Source organism: Balaenoptera acutorostrata, chromosome 10, assembly GCF_949987535.1.
Source record: "Balaenoptera acutorostrata chromosome 10, mBalAcu1.1, whole genome shotgun sequence".
In the NCBI taxonomy this organism is placed as follows: Eukaryota; Metazoa; Chordata; class Mammalia; order Artiodactyla; family Balaenopteridae; genus Balaenoptera; species Balaenoptera acutorostrata.
Window position 1 is genome coordinate 29,380,933 of NC_080073.1, and position 22,378 is coordinate 29,403,310.

Genomic DNA, 22,378 nt, shown 5'->3' on the forward strand with positions numbered 1-22,378 from the left:
AAACAACAAATGCTGGAGAGGGTGTGGAGAAAAGGGAACCCTCTTGCTCTGTTGGTGGGAACATAAATTGATACAGCCACTATGGAGAACAGTATGGAGGTTCCTTAAAAAACTAAAAATAGAACTACCATATGACCCAGCAGTCCCACTACTGGGCATATACCCAGAGAAAACCATAATTCAAAAGGACACATGTACCACAGTGTTCACTGGAGCACTATTCACAATAGCCAGGACATGGAAGCAACCTAAATGTCCATCAACAGATGAATGGATAAAGAAGATGTGGCACATATATACAATGGAATATTACTCAGCCATGAAAGGGAATGAAATTGGGTCATTTGTAGAGACATGGATGGACCTAGAGATTGTCATACAGAGTGAAGTAAATCAGAAAGAGAAAAACTAATATCATATATTAATGCATGTGTGTGGAATCTAGAAAAATGGTATATAGATGTTCTTATTTACAAAGCAGAAATAGAGACACAGATGTAGAGAACAAATGTATTGATACCGGGGGTGGGGGTGGGTGAGATGAATTGGGAGACTGGGATTGACATATATACACTGTTAATACTATGTATAAAATAGATAACTAATGAGAACATACTGTATAGCACAGGGAACTCTACTCAATGCTCTGTGGTAACCTAAATGAGAAGGAAATCCAAAAAAGAGGGAATATATGTATATGTATAGCTGATTCACTTTGCTGTACAGCAGAAACTGACACAACATTGTAAACCAACTATACTCCAATAAAAATTAATTAAAAAAAAAAAAGAGAATCCCTGATATTGGGAACAACGCATGGATGTTCACTCTCATTACTTCTATTCAATATGGTACTGGAAGTTCTAGCCACTGTAATACAGCAAGAAAAAGGAATTAGGTGGCATGCAGATTGGAAAGGAATGAAATAAAACTAGCTCTATTTGCGGATGACAGCATTTTCTACCTAGAAAATCCCTAGGAATCTACAACAACAACAAAAAACTCCCAGAACTAATAAGTGAGTTCATCAATTAATTAATCCACAAAAGTAATTGTATTTCTATATGCTAACAAGGAACATGCAGAAACCAAAATTATAAACACAATACCATTTGCAACTGTTCCAAAGAAAATGAAATATTAGATATATACTTAACAAATTGCATACAGGATTTGTATGCTGAAAATTACAAAATACTGATAAAAGAAGTCAAAGAAGACCTTCCAATAAATGTTGGAAGTCTCAACATAGTACAGATGTAAGTCCTCCCCAAATTGATCTAAGGTTTAATGCAATTCCTAACAAAATTCCAGCCAGTTTATTCTAAAACTTATATGTAAAGACACAGGCCCTATAATAGCTAAAACAATCATAGCATAGAATAATAAAGTATGGGACTTCCCTGGTGGTGCAGTGGTTAAGAATCCACCTGCCAATGCAGGGAACATGGATTCGAGCCCTGGTCCAGGAAGATCCCACATGCCACAGAGCAGCTAAGCCCATATGCCACAACTACTGAGCCTGCACTCTAGAGCCTGTGAGCCACAACTACTGAAGCCCTCGCACCTAGAGCCCATGTTCTGCAACAAGAGAAGCCACCACAATGAGAAGCCTGGTCACAGCAACGAAGACCCAATGCAGCCATAAATAAATAAATAAATAAATAATTTTTAAAAAAGAATAATAAAGTAGGGGGAATCATTCTATCCAATACTAAAGCTAACTATATAGCCATAGTAATCAAGCCAATGTGGTATTGGCAGAGGATGGAATGGAACAGAATGGAGGACCCAGAAATAGATCCACACACATGCTCAAATGATTTTTGACAAAGGAGCAAAAGCAATTCAGTGAAGGAAGCCCAGCCTTTTAACAAATGGTATTGGAGCATTAGACATCCATTGGCAAAAAAATAACATTGATCTAAACCTCATACCTTATACAAAAATTAACTCAAAATGGATTACAGACTTACATAAAGTGTAAAATTACAAAAATTTTAGAAAAAATAAACGTAAGAGAAATTTCTTGGGATCTAAGTTTAAGTAAAGAATTCTTAGACTTCACACCAAAAGCATAAATCCATAAAAGGAACAATAGATAGATTAGACCTCAACAAAATTAAAAATTTTCTCTGTGAAAGCCATGTAAGGAGAATGAAAAGACAGTCTATAGGCGAGAAGAAAATATTTGCAAACTACATATTCCACAGAGGACTAGTATCTAGTATATGTAAAGAACTCCTAAAAGTCAACAGTAAAAAAGCAAGCAATCCAATTAGAAAATGGGCACAAGTCACGAACAGACATTTCACTGAGAAAGATGTACAGATGGCAAATAAGCACACTAAAAGATATTCCACATCGCTGGCCATCAGAGAAATGCAAATCAAAACCATAATGAGCTATCACTTCACATCTATCAGAATGGCTAAAATAAAAAATAATGACAACACCAAATATTGGTGAGGATGCAGAGAAACTGTTCACTCATACTTTGTTAGTGGGGATATAAAATGGTACAGCCACTCTGGGAAACAAATCTGGCAGTTTTTTACAAAACTAAACATACAACTACCACATGACCCAGCAATTGCACTCTTGAGCATTTATCTCAGAGAAATGAAAATTTATGTTCACATAAAAACTGGTACATAAATATTCATAACAGCTTCGTTCATAGTAGCCAAAATCTGGAAGTAGCCCAGATATTTTTAACAGATGAGTGGTTAAATAAACTGTGGTACCCATGGAATTCTACTCAGCAATCAAAAGGAACAAACTATTAATACAATCAACAACTTGGGTGATTCTCCAAAGAGTCGTGTTGAGTGAAAAAAGCCAATCCCAATAAATTATATATTTTATTTTTTAGGGTTTCTTGTTTTTCAATTTTTAAAAAATTGAAGTACAGTTGATTTACAATGTTGTGTTAGTTTCTGGTGTTACAGAAAAGTGATTCAGCTATATATGTGTGTATATATATTATTTTTCATATTCTTTTAAATTTATAGGTTATTTCAAGATATTGAATATAGTTTCCTGTGCTACACAGTAGGACCTAGTTTATCTATTTTTATATAAAGTAGTTTGTATCTGCTAATCTCAAACTCCTAATTTATCCCTCCTCTCTTTCCCCGTTAGTAACCATAAGTTTGTTTTCTATGTCTGTGAGTCTGTTTCTATTTTGTAAATAAGTTCATTTATATCATATTTTAGATTCCACATATAAGTGATAAAATTACATACTTTATGATTTCATTTAAGTGACAGTTTTGAAATGACAAAATGGAGGACAGATTAGTGATTGCCAGGGCTTAGGGATGGAGGTGAGGGAGGGCCAAGTGAAAGGTCGGTGAGGTAATAAAGGCACAACATGAAGGATCCTTGTGGTGATAAAACTGCTCAGTATCTTCACCTTGGTGGTGGATACACGAACCTGCACAGGTTATAAAATTGTATTGAACTTAATACATACACAAACACACACACACATACACTGAAATGAGTACAAGTAAAACTGGGATTTAGGGGAATTGTGAATAAGATTGGTGTATTGTATTAATGTCAAATCCTGGTTGTGCTATTATACTATGGTTTTTCAAAGTGGAGGAAACTGGATAAAATATACACAGGATCTCTTTGTGTTATTTCTTACAACTGCATGTGAACCTGCAGTTATCTCAACCATAATTTCAATTAAAATTATGTATATAAAACTTCTTAAAAATTATAAATATATATACCATAGTAAGTGCTTTTTGAGCACTTACTATGTGTCATGCACTGTTCTGATGACTTTATATCATTAATAACTCCATTTAATCCCCAAACAGCAATATTATCCCCATTTTCCAATGAGGAAACCAAGACACAGTGAGATTAAGCAACCAGTCTAAGGTCACAAGCCTAGTCAGTGGCAGAATCTGGATTAGAACCCAAGAATTTTTGGTTCCAGTATCCACAACCCTAATAGGTTGTTTTCTCTCTTTACCTAGAGATTAGTTATAGCTGAGGTCATTAGGAAGGACTTTATGGAGAAAATGACATTTTAAGCTTCCTTAGAGGGGAGATTATAGTCTGATGTATATATTGCATTAATTGTACTGTCAATAGGAGGAACTTAATACGTATTTGTTGAATCAATACCTTCTTTAAACCACTAGTTGATTCCTTCAGTTACTGATTGTCTGTCAGGAGCCCAGGGTTTGCAAAATGAGAAAACACGGGACCCAGGGCAAGGAGCTCATTTTGTCTTCTCTAGGCAGTTCTATTCTATGTTGTGTGGAGATAACACACTGCAGAACTTTCAGCAACACTTAGAATGTCCCCCAGATATCAGTATTGCCCCCCAGTTACTGGGACATTGAAAAAAGCACCCTCCCCCACCCCATTTCCTAGTTCCCCCTAAGGATCCTGGTGGAGAACCAGTATACTTAGTCTCTGGTTATCAAAGCTCAGAGAATTCCTACAACAGAACTGCGGGATTCACATGATTCAATAAGGACATTACATCTACCCCTTTGGCATGGCTCTGTGCATGTGATAGAAAGAAATAGAACTTCCTTGACTTCACAGTGGCTCTAAGTTTGAATCTGAATTGGTCTAACGTGTTCATTTTTCTTTTTTCTTTTTTTTTTTTTTCTGGTTGTTCTTTTTGATGGGCATAAAGAAGTTTCCCCTTTCAGAGAAATGCTGCTGAGCACACACCGTATAGCATACCCCAAACCAAGCTCTTTCAACCTCAATAGAAGAAAAACATCTGAAAGGGAAACATATTAGTGGATTATTTTTGTAAACATGAAAAATCTCTTGGAAGGGCAATTTTGTTGACTGGCAGAAAAATAGCAGTGTTAATTATGTTGCCTTGTTAAATCTGAAAGAATGTAGTGAACATTGGGAACTATTCTAATTGCATTTGTGGAAAGACATCTAAGGGGTCAGAAGCCATCTCTATCAGAGAAATGCTGAGACAGCTGTGTCCCTTCAGAGGCACTGGGTCTGAATGTGCTCAGGGGAAATAGTTGTGAGCTTGAGTCCATGGACTTCTGGGCAAAACTAATGGGGAAGTGAGGGTAGGGAAAGGCAGAATTTCTACTTCAGATTCTGAGCACTGGCTGTTTCTTTCCTCTTCCCATGGGTAGACGGGAAGGAGGTAAATTTGAACAGAGTTTCAGAGGTACATGCATTCATTTGGGTGCCGATGTCTCCACGCTTGGCTTGGCCTATGTTGGCAGAGAAGCTTTCTAGCCATCAAAATGGGGAGAAAAAAATCTTGCCCCCAGTAATACAGTTCTTTTAAAACAGCCCGAAGTGTGAGGTTGAAATAGAAAAACAAAAACCAAATGATGACTTGCATAAAAAATGGAAATAGAATGTTGTTTTCCTATAAACCTAGTTCCAGGATAGAAATTTTGGAGAGCCCTAGAATGTAGAAGAATGCTATTCGAGGTAAAAACAGGAGTTCAGAGGCCCAGCTTTTTTACCCTGTTTGAATTTCAGATGAGATAAAACCAGCAGCTCTGCTAAGTTGCAGTACAAAAGCTTACATGGCTTCTTGAGAAAAGCAATTTATTTTAGATTATAGCACAGCAGCTATCATTTAAATTGCTAGCGATTGTAATTGAACTCAGAACCAGCCTTCTCTGTGAACACAGGGTGCAGTAATGTTACCCAGGCTGTGGGTAACATTACTGCACCATCATCGAGTCACTAGTATCTTGCCAACCTTCCCACAACTAACCCATTCAAAAATACATTCTGGGAAATGTACCTAGCTGGGTATTCAAATGTGCACTTGCTGTACATTTTGGGTGATATTAATATGAAACAGCCAGGAGGCAGCAATCTTGAGGAAATTAGAAATTAGAGAACATGCAATTAGCACTAGGGAACCTTTTGTTCAATTTTCATCTTTATTTAAGGTCATGAAGGGGCTTGTGGGGTGGGGGAAGGAGGAGGTGTGTGCAGAGAGAATCCAGGAGAGAGAAAAGAGTCCCTCTTGATACTGGAAAATCTTTGATTTGATAATGAAGGGGATGTGCTTACCCTCCAAACCCCAGAATGTCATCCTGTCATTACGTCCTAATGAGTGCTTAATTGTTCTGTTGGGGAAAAAATGTGTGTCTCATTTCCGTACACTGCATTTGCTCCCTCCTTTTTATAAATAAATTTATAAATAAATCCAGTTATACAAAATTCACTATTCCTCCAGAGTTATCCAGAGACTCAGAAGACAACATTTCATCCAGGCTCAATTATTTATTTTTGTTTTTAGTAAAAGAGCTTGTCACAGTGCACTTGCTCCTTTCATAACTTTCTTTTTTGTTTTGTGTTTATGAAAGCAATAACCAGCACATGGCTTACAAATAAAATAGTTTAGAAACACATATGAAAATGAACAGTTCCCGGCTTCCCTGGTGGCGCAGTGGTTGAGAATCTGCCTGCCAATGCAGGGGACACGGGTTCGAGCCCTGGTCTGGGAAGATCCCACATGCCGCAGAGCAGCTGGGCCCGTGAGCCACAATTACTGAGCTTGCGCATCTGGAGCCTGTGCTCCGCAACAAGAGAGGCCGCGATAGTGAGAGGCCTGCGCACCGCGATGAAGAGTGGCCCCCGCTTGCCACAACTAGAGAAAGCCCTCGCACAGAAACGAAGACCCAACACAGCCATAAATAAATAAATAAAAAATTAAAAAAAAAAAAAAAAAAAGAACAGTTCCCAACACTAACTACCCTTTCCCCTTCTTATTGCCCTCCCTAAATGCAACTGCTGTAACACATTCCTGGCTTTATCTCCATATTGCCAATTAAATTTTTTATCAATTTTACATGTTATATACTGATTTTCTTCTAAGAAAGAGAATTTATCTATCACCTTTTCACATTTTCCCACTAACAACATGACATTATTCTCCACTTCCATTGGTCTTGCCACTTCTTTTTTATAATTTTTTTTAATCAATTAATTTATTTTTTAATTGAAGTGTAGTTGATATACAGTATTATATAAGTTACAGGTGTACAGTATAGTGATTCACAATTTTTAAAGGTTGTACTCCATTTATAGTTATTATAGAATATTGGCTATCTTCCCTGTGTTGTACAATATATCCTTGTAGCTTATTTTATACGTAATAGTTTGTACCTCTTATTTCCTACCCCTATATTGCCCCTCCCCCTTCCCTCTCCCCACTGGTAACCACTATTTGTTCTCTGTATCTGTGAGTCTCCTACTTTTTTGTTATATTTTCTAGTTTGTTTTATTTTTTAGATTCCACGTATAAGTGATATCATACAGTATTTGTCTTTCTCTGTCAGACTTATTTCACTTAGCATAATGCACTCCAAGTCCATCCATGTTGTTGCAAATGGCAAAATTTCATTCTTTTTTATGGCTGAGTAGTATTCCATTGTGTGTGTGTGTGTGTGTGTGTGTGTGTGTGTGTGTGTGTGTGTGTGAATCACATCTTCTTTATCCGTTCATCTGTTGATGGACACTTAGGTTGCTTCCTAAGTTGCTAGGTTGCTAACACTAACCTAACACTAGGTTGCTTTGGTCTTGCCACTTCTAAATCACATTTAAATCTCTCTTTACTGGTCTGTCAACCTAGTCAGCATCTCTTACCTCCTTAACATAGATGAGATATGAGCGTTCATACCCCATTCTTCACTATTCTTTTCCCTCTTCCACTTTCAGTTCTCATTCAGTTGTACCATTATTTTTGCATTGTCAAGTTTAATTTACATTTGCTCTGTCACCAGAGAGGTCTTTCTTTGTGACTTTTCCAAAGTTGACTATAATGAAAAGGATTTGCATCATCAGGACTTCGCTAAATTATTATTTTTTTAATAAATTTATTTATTTATTTTTGGCTGTGTTGGGTCTTCATTGCAGGGATCAAACTCGTGTCCCCTACATTGGCAGGTGGATTCATAACCACTGCACCACCAGGGAAATCCCTTTGCTAAATTATTTACTGCACACCCAAGTGGTTTCTATGGTTTCAGTGTCACAAGTCCTGTGATACACAAAGGAGACTGTGTCTAGAATCAGTTTCAAATGGATTCTCTTCCTCTGTCATTTTGTCAAAATCATGCCATCTTTCAGTGTGTGTGATATATATTTTAAGTCTTTCTTATAAAGTTATCTGTGCTTGATTTTACTGGAATTTCTGATGTCCTCTTGCCTTTCCTGAGTGTGTGCCTCCATCATATCTTCAGGTTTTCCAAAACTCGTACTTGCACTTTCTCTTCTATTGGTTCTCCCTCTTTCTCATTAATTTTGCTCTCATTTAGACAGGTTGTTTTCTAGACCTGCTGGATAGAATTAGCCTGAGATTCCCATATTGCTCTCCAGAGTTGGATTTACCATTTGCTGGATCCAGTGGGCTTTCTCTCTTTGACTTACCTCCGAATTTTGCTAGTAACTGTCCAAGAAAGAGTGAATGGGAGGTAAACTGAGTCCTTGCAAGCTTGCAGTTTTTCATTTTGCCCTCAAACATGATTGATAGTTTGGGAATAGGACTTTTGTATCGAAAATCATTTTCACTGCTATCTTTTAGCATCCAACAGTGCTGCTGATGAATCTGATGTTATTCTGATCCTTCCTTCCTTTTCTGTAGGCTACCTTTTTAGGGGGAGGGTCTTTTTAGGAGGCTATTGCGAATTTCTCTTTAACCTCAGTTTTCTAACATTCCACAGTTCATTCTCCTTGACACTGAGTAGATTCCTATACTTTGAAGATTCATGTGTCCCTTTAGCTCTGGGAAATTTTCTTATATAATTTATTTGATAATTTCCTCCCCTCTAGTTTTGTTTTTCTCATTCTGAAACTTCTATTAGTCCACATGTAGATCTCCTGGATCAATCATCTATATATCTTATTTTTTCTCACATATTGTACATTTAGTATATAGTCTAGGAGATTTCTCAAAGTTTGCCATTAAGCTGTCTATTGAATTTTTTATTTAAGTAATCATGTAATTCCCAAGGGATCTTTTTTAAATCTCATTATTCCTTTTAAATATAACTCTGCTTTTGTCTTGTAGTTACCAAATATCCTCAAGTGATTCTTGAGGGTATTAAATAGGTTTTCTTTTTTAAGTTTGTATCTTTTCCCTAAGTTGTCTTATTTGCATGGTGTCGTGTTTTCTGCTATTTTGCTTGCTCACTTTATTTTCTGTGCTGGCCTTTCTTGGTGTATTAGATTTCCAGTGATCTGTGGTTATATGTAAAAGAATGAGGTAATAGAAGGGCTGTTTGCAAGCCCTTCCTACAGGTGGATTGATCTTGTAAATGGTGTGCTTGAAGGGTCAAAGTTTAGAGTGTGTGCATGGGAATGGGGTGGGGGGATTTTGACTTGCAAGAGGGAGGTTTTAACACCCATGATAACTGTCCTACTTCTCCCCACACACGTTTTTACTGCCTTGAACCTAGTGGTGGCTTCAGGCCAGCTCACATGGAGAGCCAGGAGGGAGGGCAGTCTATGTTACATATACTGACCTGTAATTAGTACCCCGCTTTTCAGCTCTACCCAACTCTTCCACCCTCTGTTTTACCCACTATTTCTGAAAACTGAGTTTTTCTGGGGTAGTATCAGGCAGGTCTGTTTTCTCCTTTGTGGAAACCCCCTTTTGGGTTGTGGTTTCCTTTGCTGTGGTTTGTGAGTCAACAGACTTTTATTGAAATCACTCACCTTCTAATGGCTTCTTCCCGTTCTCTTTGTGGTTATGGGTTTACACCTTTGTGCTCCTTTAGTATCATTTAGAAAGTACTTTGGGTGAGAGAGGAGGTAAATGAATTTTCTTAGTACACCAGTGTGAACCAGAACACATTCTTTTTAAAAAGAGAGTTTGTGATTTTCATATGCCACATGCTCCAGCTCTTCATTTATTTTCAACTGTTTGTTAATCTGACACTTGGAATCAGCAGTCACAGAAAGCTGCACAAACATATCACTTACTTGATGGAGCCCAAATAATATATACTCAGGGGGAAAAAGTGTGTTGTGCTATTTTCTCTACATCTCTTAACTGATTTTGCCAGGAGTCTTTGTTTTCTTAGGCTTTAGTGAATTCAGCAAGGCTATTAACTTGCTTAAAAGTTCTATTTTAATTTTATTTATTAAAGAATACATGATTGGATGTCTTCAATCAAAATGTTTTCCCTTCTTCCTTAGTAGATAAATGGGCAGAGACCTCAAGAATAGATGTTTCAAATGAGAAACACAATGTGTAATGAATATATGATACTGTTCAATGACAGAGAGATTCAATAAAATAGGTATCTGTGTCACCTATAAAATTAACAAAGACTTAAAATTTGGTAATTATTGAAAAAGCACTATAAGATAGGAACTTTTATATACCTTTGGTAAAAAAAACAAAATTTGGTACCAACTTTCAGGTACTTTAAAATGTTTATAATATTTAACCTCATTTTAGGAATTAAAGTTAAGAAAATAATCAGAAAATTAAGATCACAGTTTATTTTTCAAATTCTCATTATAGTATTATGTATACTAGAAAACCCCTAAATAACATACATAAAGAAAAAAAGTATAAAATTTGGCATATCTATACCACAAAATACTGTTCATACATTAAAATGATGCTTATAAGTTGTTAATGAACTATTAAAACACTTAGGTGTAATTTAGGTGAAAAGAAAATCTGGAAATGGTATATGTATGAAGATCTCAACCATTCAAAAAGGAACAACAAAAAAAAAACTAGAAGGAACTATCCTAAAATTTTAACGGTGGTTGTCTTTTTGTTGGTAGAATTATATGATATGTTTCCTTTTTCTGCTCATTAATATTTTGTTGTATTTTCCAGGTGTTTTATAGTGAATATGCTTGGTTTTAAGGGGAAAAACACTTTAAATCATGCGCTTCTGAAAGTAGACTTTTAAAAAATGTCACCAGATGACCCATATGGTTTTTCCCCCTGAACTTTTTACCCTTTTCTGTCACAGAACCGAGTGGACTGTATAAAGCTATGTATGAAGTGTTTTCCATTATTGAAACTCTCTCTCAGATGCATCTGGAAGAGCTAGCTGGTGTATTATGTTACTTTGCTCTCTGTTTCTCTATCTCACAAAGTCTGATTTATGTCAACATTAGCTAAAGAAATATTCAGATTCTCTAGAAAGGGGAAACACAGCTGCATCTTTGACTGAAATTAGAGATGAGTGATAAACAGCAGACTGGGAGGCAGACCCTCGGTTTTAGTCCTGCCTGACTCACTTGGTGACTGGTCTGAGCTTTCTCTTGTGAAAAATGTGGGCATTGAACTGGATGGTCTCAGAAGTCCTTCTAGTTCTTTTGCTATGACTTTGCAGATATCTTACCCTGGCATATAGAGCAAATGAAACTAAGATACAGAAATGACTCAGTGAGAAGCATGTGTTCTAATTGGTATGTTTCTTTGGTATTTTCTGTGCTTTAAAAAGAGCACCTTGACTTTGTGAAGTAACAGTTTTACATGTCCATTTGGAAGGTGAGAAAACAGAGGAACCAACAAGCCCGGTGTAAAAGGCACAGTTGCCGAGGTTTCTAGCTGTATTTTGGGTCTTGGAGGGACATCATTTGCTCTCAGAAGCATAGTACAGACCGAGATTCTTTTTCCCACAGAAGGAAAAAAGGTAAGGTGGACAGATGATTTGCTTTGGTGCATTTGTTTCCCCTCCTCAATAAAATGTACAGTCAGTGGAATTTTGTGTAAAGACAGAAACTGTTTTGGGACAGGTGCTAGTGTTTTGTGCAGGGAAAGCCTCGTGGGCTCTGGTGGGCTTTTGCCTTTTCTATATATTGCTACTCTTCCTCCTATCCTCCTTACTTTAAAAAAAATCCAAAAATAGAAAATACTGTAGTATTTTTTTCAGATTATGAAAGAAACACCTGCCAATTTTATAAAATTAAACCTCAAAAATCCAACACCACAGGAAAAGGTTTTTGAAAAAGTGAATACCATTTATCCCACCACACAGTAATGACCTTGACTAATATGTGAGGGCATTTTCTCCCAGACTTTCTTCTTCACCCGTGCACACATACACATGCACTATACTCAAAATTGATATATCCAGTAACACTCTTTTGTAATTTTATCTTACAGTGTGCCATGTCCATAGAATTTTACATCATCATCTATATTTCCAGCACAGTATTACTCTGTAGGGTGAAATGCTTAAATTTACGTAAATCATCCCCTTTGATGGACTTTTAGTCTGCTTCCAACTCTGGCTCTTAGAAGCAATGCTGATATGAGGAACCTTGTATGTATATCTTTGCAACCTGGTTCAATTGTTTCTCAAGCAGAATTTCATGGAAATGGAATTTCAGTGTCAAAATGTATAACACGTGTGTGTAGTATCTGTGTTTGGGTGTGTATAAGATACATACACAGGCATCTGCAGTGCTGAACTGTCGTCCATGAAGGCTGTTCCTGCTGATACTTCTGCCGCCATTGCCGCAGCTTTATTCCACCACCCCCTCCCTCCAGGCAGTGTTCCCTCAGATGTTTCCAGTTGAACAGAAGGCCAACAAACCGCCCTGGGAGGGGAGTCTCTGGGCTTCATGCAGTTGTGACCTTAGTCAGGCAGGCCTGGTTCTGGTGTGCTGTTAGCGGGAGTTCAAGCTCTCCCCTTACTTAGTATTTCATCTTACTCTTTAGCTCCAGGGAAATTTTTGCTGGACTAGAAAAGCAGTAGGAGTGTTTTGCTTTTACTCCTTCACCAAATAGCAGGTGTCCAGGTTCTGGCTGCCTATTACATGTAAGTGCTCCCACTCCGGTTTCCCCTGCGTGTGGTTGGCGTTTTGAGCATATTCAATGCTCTGTGTTTGTTAGTTTTGCCTTAGGCTTCTACCCTCCCCCAGTCACTATATCCACCTGGGGCAGTAGACCAGGGTGAAAAAATACCAATGTGCAATTGTTCTTAAGCTCAGAAAATAGATTTTCCCGAGTTTAAGCAGGCATCATGAGTTGTTAACCCTGTTAGAAAAATACAAGTTGGATTTATGATTCCCTTACACAGGTAATTGGACTCTAATTTTAAATTCTGAGCCAATTGCTATACACTATATTGCATTATAACATAACAAAAATGCAATTGAGTTCAAGTTCAGGTATGAATTTGAGCCTCCAATTATGCGATAAATTATTTTTGGTGCTTTAACAGATGATGCCTAGGTTGACATCATCCTGTCGTGGTTCCCTCTGCCTCCCCCTACTCTGTAATTCTCTCCTCTTTCCTCTCACTTCCATTTTTTTCTCTTTCTAACCTTGCAAGGCTCAGGAATGACTTGCTTCAGAAATCCAAAACCTGCATATTAAGACATTAAAAGGAAAATTTGTGCCTCATCCCTCCCCACAAACTCTTACTAACATTTCATTTTGATCCGCAACTTACTTCTGATGGGTCACTATTATTGCATTGCTTGTAATATTTGCTATTAAGCCACCAGTTATATAAGTTGCTTTCTTGGTATAAGACAGTTTCTCCAGGAGATTGCTTTTGGAACATCGATACTTTGTTACCCTTTCCACAAGATCCCACCATTGGTGCTTTTAATAGGCTAGATTTTCCTATCCTTTTCCCCCCTTTGTGATAATTCCCCATTGTATTTATTTTTAGCTTGTTGTGTTTCGTGTATTTCAGCAAAACATGTCCAGTTATTTTTAGAACAAGGGTTGGATGTAAATAAATAACACATGCTGCTGGAGTCAGTTTCCAGAAGACTTGAGTTATCCAGCAATCAGAGGCAGGTAATTGGACTCTGTATCTCAAACTTTGCCTTCCCTTGGCAAGCCCTTGTTAGGGGACTGTTTTAAGTGAGGCTTTGAGCATTTGCCAGAGAGATCAAGGGGCAGAAGGAGAGGGCAAAGGAAAAAGTGCGGTCGTGGAAAGAGCCCTCGACTGAGGGGTCAGAAACCATTCTTTTTTAATTTTTTTTTTTTTTATAGCTACTTTATTTATTTATTTCTTTATTTTTGGCTGTGCTGGGTCTTCGGTTCGTGCGAGGGCCCTCTCTGGTTACGGCAAGTGGGGGCCACTCTTCATCGCGGTGCAGGGACCGCTCTTCATCGTGGTGCGCGGGCCTCTCACTATCGCGGCCCCTCCCGTTGCGGGGCACAGGCTCCAGACGCGCAGGCTCAGTAGTTGTGGCTCACGGGCCCAGCTGCTCCGTGGCATGTGGGATCTTCCCAGACCAGGGCTCGAACCCGTGTCCCCTGCATTAGCAGGCAGATTCTCAACCACTGCACCACCAGGGAAGCCCCAGAAACCATTCTTCTAGGAGGCTGTGGGCACGTCACTTCCCGTCTCTCTCATTTCCCTCTTTGCAATATGATTTCCTCATTGCTGAGGCCCTTCCTGATTTCAGGAGTTTATGTCTATAGTTTATAACTTTGGAGAAAATTCTAACCCCTGATTCATTATTACTCTTTGTGCTGCTTTTAGTTCTCATCCTTCCTAAAAATAAATTAAATTACCTGCTGTGGAGTATTAAAACACTCAGGTATTGGATGGCTACCCTAAAAGAAATATTTTCTGCCTTCTTCTGCAGAAAGTAAAGATACTGGACTCTTTTACATGCCTCTCCACAGGGGGGCAGGGGGAGGTGTTTTCCTGGGTGTTCATGCCTAAAGGGGTATTTCTATGGAGGGCCACATAGGGTTATGAATGAAAGATTAGAGGTGGCAGAGGAAAGCTGCTGGGAAAATCAGTGTTGGCGTTAAACGAAGAGCTCTTGCTGCACCTAGGACCACTTCGTGAGCATGTGCAATGCTGAGCTATTTAAAAAATAAACTAGATCATCATAATTGCTGAATGATAACATTGCAGTTTTTGCTATATGCGCTCTGGGTTACTTAAAAAGGATATTTTCCTCTATTATTTTTCTTTTTTGGTAAATTGTTTGGAGCAATGCAGGGGTGGAAAGTGTTCTAATTTAAATTAAGGCCAGGTGAAGTGAGTGAAATGATTATTTTACGTTTTTTTCTCCCACCTTTACCCTCTAGCTTTAATTATTCTGAGTAATTAAGTAATTTCACCCCTACACCCAGCCACCGTCTAAGATCATTGGTGAGGTTCTTTTCCTTTCAAAAACCTGAATATTTTTTCCTGATTTCATATTTGTTGACTCCCTCTAGGTTAAAGAAATTTTCCTCCCAAAACATAATCAAATTCTACTTTTCATAAAGTCCTTTTAGAGAATCTTTAAAATGTACTTTTTGGCTCATTAATCTAGTCGTTGTAGATCCTTGAGCATAAATAGATGAAAAAATCTTATATGGAGTTGAATCTGGAAGTATCTATATTTTATTGTGAATAAATGTAAAGTTTTTTATTTTTCAACAGCCCAAGGTAAAGGATGATGAGTAGACCTATAACTTAACTATTAGATAATTATTTTTTTAAACGTAGGCAGTTTACAGAATGCTTTCAGATGACCATGGACAAACTAGATTTAATATCACTTTTCTCACTTTGTGATTAAAAAGTATAAAAATACATATATATATATATATGATTTTTTACATTGTTGGCCCACATTATTTCTCACCTTAGGTTATAAGCACTAGGAATTTGCTAGTTTTTTCTGGTAATTACGTATTCTCTTAGTTGAAAATACTAAGTAGCTTTTTAAAAATACAACTCTGAGCTGATTGTTAAAAAAAATACTTAAAATCATTCTATTAAAAAAGATGATCCAAATTTGGTAAAGATCTTTCTGACCATCTGGGCTTTTGTAAAAGTTGAAAAATCTAGGGCACTATCAGGAATGTCACCAATAGCTAGTAATTTGAGAGTAATTTAATGTGTGAGGAATATGTTGGAATGCTATTTTAAGTCTACATATTTCAAGTAGGTTTTATTTTTTTCTAATCGGAGAACATATGAATTGGAAAATTCTCAAGGTATGTTTTTGGTTATAATATCTTTTATGATGATGGCCACCACCCAAATCAGCCGTGATCAGTGAAAGTTGGAGATTATTGTTGAATTAGGGAGTGCTAAGGCTCTTATATCACCCTTAACTAGTTGAAATTGTTGTAGAAAGTGCATATAAAATATCACATACACACATGTATATATGGGCCAGGTAGGGAACAGGATGTTAGAATGGGTCTCTTCTTGTCTCAGTTTCCACTGAGGCACCTGTAAGCTAGCTATCAAAAGACCAACTATCCCATATGTAGAATGTCGTGAGCCTGCTCCATGGCTTTAGAATATATGAGTCAAGAGGAGATTAGAGACAAAGTTTCTTCGGAGAGAGCTGTGGTCATGCAGTGAGTTGTCACCACCTTTTGGGAGAAACAGTGATGAGTACTGTCTTGTGACACCAAGGTTAGAGGGGATCATCAAAAGGACTAGAATAGTACTTATTACAGCTGGAGGACCTGGAGACCAATGCCTAAATCAAGCCTGAGGAATTTAGAGTGGCCCACACATTGGGGTCTGACTCACCCTAAGAAATATGGAAGGCAAGGCAGAGACAGGCTGGCCAACTGCGTGGGTGGCAGGATGGGTGGGCTGATGCTTGGGAACTGGCCTGCTTTCCCAGTCTTTGTCAGGGCATGAGATATGTGAGTGTTTCCTAGGGTCCAGATCTGGACTCTGCAGAGGAGAGAGGCAAGGAGCAATCATTTTGAGTCTAGTCCACTATGGTAACTGAAGGGATTATGAGACCACAACATACAAGGACCAAGGCAGAGTCTCCCCCACCCCCGGGAGGGTGTCACAGAGACCAACCCAGAACCTCTGGGGAACCTCTGCAGGGTCCATGAAAATTCCCCAAGAGAGTTCAGCGTGAGCTCTAACTATCTGCCAGATATACGCACGACTCCTAGATACATACCCAGACGGTACAGATCCAGAGAGAGCAAAGCCAGCTTATAACAGAAGCAGCACAAGGAAGAGCTCTCCTGTCCTTTAATTTCTTTAACCTTGGGAGAATCCAAACAACCGATAGTAAAATGTATGAAAATTGTCCAAATACAAGCAGAATTTGGGGTTAGTGTTAAATGCTTTAAAATAACTATTATGACAACATCCAACTGTCCATGTGTGTAAGTAAGCATGGAGTTAGGCTAACCAAGGTTTAAATATACTGCTCCATTATTTATTGGATGATTAACCGTGGGAAATCTTCTTGGTATTTCAAGTCCAGTTTCTTAATTTATAACAACATTTACCAAATTTTGCTGCAGAGATTGCCAGAACTTATTTGGATGCAACATCAGAACTTAGAGAGGTTGGATGGCATTCTAGGTTCATCACCCCCTGATAAGCTAAGAGCAGCTCTTCTTCATTCTACCTGATATTGGGCTGTGTAGCCTTCAACAAATTACTTCATCTCTCTGTCTGAGCAAAATAACTTATCTCATTAGATTTTGGGAGGACCATGGGTTAATGTGTATATGCTGCATTAGCACAGCGCCTGTGATATAAAAGTTACTAAGCTTTGTCATTGCTGTTATTATTAAAACTCCTTGCACAGCAGCTACCACATAATGTGTTCAACAAATGTCAGCTCCCTTTTCTACTCTCCTGTCATTCATTCACTACACCCTTTCTGAGTGTGTCTAAGTGCAATCCACTTGGCTAAGCTTTATGGGGATTCAGAGATAAATAAGGTACCAGACAGAATACACAAGTACGTAGCTCCCGACACATGTGACAAATAGATTTTGAATTGGGCATAAAACAAAATGGAAATTTGACCAAATTTATTAGCCATAAAAGAGGCATTTAAGTGTTCAAATTGTAGAAGAATTTGTTGCTTACCATGAGAGTCAAAATTTTAAGGCTTTCTTTTTTTTTAAAACATCTTTATTGAAGTATAATTGCTTTACAGTGGTGTGTTAGTTTCTGCTTTATGACAAAGTGAATCAGTTATACATATACATATGTTCCCATATCTCTTCCCTCTTGCATCTCCCTCCCTCCCACCCTCCCTATCCCACCCCTCTAGGTGGTCACAAAGCACCGAGCTGATCTCCCTGTGCTATGGGGCTGCTTCCCACTAACTATCTATTTTACATTTGGTAGTGTATATATGTCCATGACACTCTCTCACCCTGTCACATCTCACCCCTCCCCCTCCCCATATCCTCAAGTCCATTCTCTAGTAGGTCTGTGTCTTTATTCCCGTAAGACCTTTTTTTAAACTGGGTTTGAGTTCCAATAAAACCTCAGTTATTCAGAGTAAATCCACTCATTCTAGATAACTGAGATTTCTAAAGTCCTTTGGGTTTCAACTCTTGTTGAAAACCCTTAAAGAATTGTGTGGTTACCTTCATGCATTAGTAAATAGGTCCCAGAATATGTGGTTTTTTTCTTTCCTGGAATACTTATAAGTAATTTCTTAGAGCAGCAGTTATACAAATTATGGACTATGAGATTAAGTTGGATATATATGAATCCTAAGCATAATTTATACATTATTTTTTTAAAAACCCTCATTAAATATTATATTCTTATAAGGGATATAAGAAAAAAAGTGGGGTGGGGAACTATCAGCTAATTGAGAGTCCCCTGTAATTTAGTTCTGGGAGAAAATAACCCTAAAATTGTGTTGTTTATTAAAAGGATAAAACAAAATTCAGACTACCCCTTGAATGGAAAAATTTCTCTTGTAGTGAAGACTCGTTCATTCATCCATAATTGGGTACCTCCCATGAGCTAGTACATGAGGTCCTGAAAATATGATGGCATACAAAGGCACACACAGTCCTTACCATGTGGAGCTAACGCTTCAGCCGGGTAGACAGACAGTCATACCAAAGTATGTGAAAGTGCTTCCATGAAGGAAAGGTTCTGGGTGTTACAGAAGCATGCCTTAGGGTTTTTGACCTCATCAGGGATGTTGGAAAACCTTTCCATGGGAAGTGAGAGTTGAGATGAGATGGGAGTAGGAGTTAACAAGAGAAGGGAGGGAAGCATGTTAAGGGTAGAGGAAGCCGCAGATGCAAAGCCGGAGGTGGGAGGAAGCAGAGCTGGCATCACTAGCCAAGAAAGGCCCCCACACCCCTGGAGAGTAAGGGGGGCAGTGGTGGGAGCTGCCCATGGGTAGGCAGGGAAAGGACAGTCCATAAGGCCTAACTGGCCAGAATAAGGATTCCATCCTTAGCCTCACAAGGTGATGCTCTTCCCCATCTGTCCTTGGAGTTGGGTTTCCACCGTTGGTGACTTGGCTCTGAATTTTCTTTAATAGAATGATGGTTAAAGCTCCATGGAAAATACAACCAGGTTTCTCTACTTTTCTGTCCATTTAGTTTGGAAATGTTTTATATAGAAGGAAAGTTTTTATTTTACAAGTCCAAGTCTGAGCAGGAGTGGCTACTTAACCAAATGCTCTGTGTGTATATTGTGAAATGATCTTTGATTACTCGTTCTCGGGCCTTGTATAAAATGCTTGGAAATATTCCCATTTTAACTAAGTATCTAAAGCCATAGGTTCAACTGAATTAGAGATTTTATCAAATGGCCATCAGTTCTCTTTGCAGACTTGAAGACCTTATGTAATCCATTGGAAGAGTGTGCTGGTAGTCTATTAGACAACCTTCTCTGCCCTGCTTCATGACAGGAGACTGACCTCTGTAGAATGCGTCACCTGAGCTCCCATGACTGTGGCTTCCAGTTTGTTTTGGTCACTGGGAGAGCCTGGAAAGAGATCAGGCGATGGGAAGAGAGAGAGAGAGGTGGGAGGGTATTTCTTCTCTCTGTAGCCTGCCTTTCTCATCGTTATTTCCTGCAAGATCTCTATCCCTCCATGACTTCAGCTCATGGTGGTAGCCGCAGCCTCCTTTATCTCACCAGGCTCTGGTGACACATTTCCTCCCTTTGCTCTTTTAGGTTCAGGGAGGTAAAGGCATCATGCTGCAGCTAGTCCCAGGTGTCTCAGCATCCTTAACTTGTAACCCTACCTGCACCTCTGAAAGTAGTTCCTTCATTTAATTGTCTTCAAAGTTGCAGATGAATGTGACTTCTGTCTGCTGGGATTCTGACTGATACCATCAGCATCTGTTTTCTGCCTCCTGTTTTATTCTCCCCCTTCCAATACCTGGGTAGGCTTCTCAGATGGAGATAACTAGGGACCAGAAGAACAGTGGTGAAATACCCTGGATAATATGCACTCACTTTCCTCACTTTGGGCTCAAAATAGATCAGTCTCCACAGGAAGGAAGGCCACTGTTTGTCATCATATATCTGCCTGGCTGTCATTCAGAACCTAATTGAACTCTTTTAAATTTCATTCTATTCCTGCTTGTCTTGTTTCTGGGCCCCTGAGAAATTTCTTGCTATGTGTGTTCTGAAGCACGACATTTTGATGCAGCCATTTTGATGTGAATGTTTTCACATCAAAATAATCCTATTATTTGCACTCTGAATCTTCAGAGTGCAAATAATAGGATTTTGGTCATAGGCATGTTATATATCTGTACACCCTCTCTGACTCTCTGCCGCATCCCTGAACTTCACCCTCACTTTACATTTCTTTTACTTTTTAAAAAATGGAAATAACTACATATATATTTTCCTGAAATACTTTAAAATGAATCCTATTCATACCATTTCATTTCATACCATTTCACCTATAAGTACTTTTTTTTAATGTTTCTTTAACAGATAAGGGCGGTAACTATAGTACACATACAATGAAATTAATGATGATTCTTTAATATCTAATAAATAGTCCATGTTCAATTTTCCTCCATTCCCTCTAAAATTTTTTTCAGTTGAGTTTTTCAAATCACAAGCTATACAATATCCACCCATTGCATTTGGTTGCTGTGCCTGTTAATTTCTAACAGCCCCCTACTTTTTATTTGTTTATCAAAGTAATAGAAATATAGCAAAAGTACCCAAATTAAGTGCTTGATGAATGCTTAGAAAATGAACAGCCCATGTAACTACTACTCAGATAAATATAGCGCACATCACTAGCACCCCAGAAGTTTCCCAGTCATTATGTGTGCACCTGCCCTCCAAGATAGCTACTGTTCTATTACCATGGATTGATTTTGCCTGTTTTTTTACTTCATATGAGTGGATTCATACAGAATATCAGCTTTTTGGTCTGGTTGCTTTGGGGGAAATCTTTTAAAAAACTCAACTGAGGTATAATTTATATGTAATAAACTGTGCTCACTTAAAATGTGTAGTTCAGTGAGTTTTAAAAGAGGGATGCACCCGTGAAACCACCACCACAATTAAGATACAGAACATTTCTATTGCCCTGAAAAGTTTCCTCATGTCACACTGTAGCCATTCCCTCCCCACAGTCCCAGCTTTCAGGCAACTATTAATTTATTTTCTGTCACTAGGGATTATTTTGCATTTTCTAGAATTTTTAATAAATTAAGTCATATGATACGTACTCTTTTGTGTCTGGCTTCCTTCAGGGAGTATAATGATTTGGTTGTGTGGTTGCATGTATTAGTAGTTTGTTTCTTTTCATTGCTCAGGACTATTCTATTATATAGGCAGTCCCCATTTTGTCTATTTATTCATTTTGTGTATTCATTCATTGTTGGTTTATATTTGGATTGTTTACAGGTTTGGCTTATTATGAATAAAACTGCTTGTGGTACAGATATTTATGTGGGCATATTTTCATTTCTCTTAGATAAATAAATACCTGAGAGTGAAGTGTCTGAGTTGTACATTATGTACGTGTAAAATTTTAAAGAAACAATATAACTGTTCTCCAAAGTGGTTGTGCCATTTTATATTCACACCATCCATTTATGAGCATTCCAATCGTTTTACATCCTTGCCAACCTTTGGGAAGGTCACTCTTTTAAATTTTAATTGAACTATTATCACACTGCAGTTTTAATTTGTATCTCCTGATAACTAATGATATTGTCAATGTTTACATGTACTTATTTGCCATCTGTATAACCTCTTTTGTGAAGAATCTTCAAATCTTTGCCTCTTTTTTCCCTCTGAATTTTAGGAGCTCTTTATGTATTCTGCATACAAGTCCTTTGTCAGATATGTATGTTGCAGATGTTCTCTTATATGTCAATGGCTTATAAAAAGCAGTTTTTAATTATGACTATGCTTTTAGTTCCTTTCTAAGAAATCTTCGTGTACGCCAAGGTTGCAAAGATTTTTTTCCTATGATATCTTCTAAAAGTTTGGTCTATGATCTATTTTGATGGAATATTTATGTATGGTATAAAGTAAGGGTCAGCATTCTGCCACTTCCCCCACCCCCCCAGTATGGTATCCAGTTGTTTTAGCCCTAGTATCTAAAAGATACTCTCCTCCCTCATTGAATTACCTTGGCATCTTTGTCAAAAATAAATTGACCATTTATGTGGGAGTCTGTTTTTGGACTCCCGATCTGTTCTCTTGATTCA

At 38.1% G+C, this 22,378-nt stretch overlaps 1 protein-coding gene across 17 annotated transcripts in view; it reads left to right on the forward strand.

Moving 5' to 3' along the window:
- Window positions 1-22,378, forward strand: part of FHIT (fragile histidine triad diadenosine triphosphatase) — a 1,493,627-nt gene that overhangs the window by 538,287 nt on the left and 932,962 nt on the right. The gene's annotated exons all lie outside the window — the stretch shown is intronic.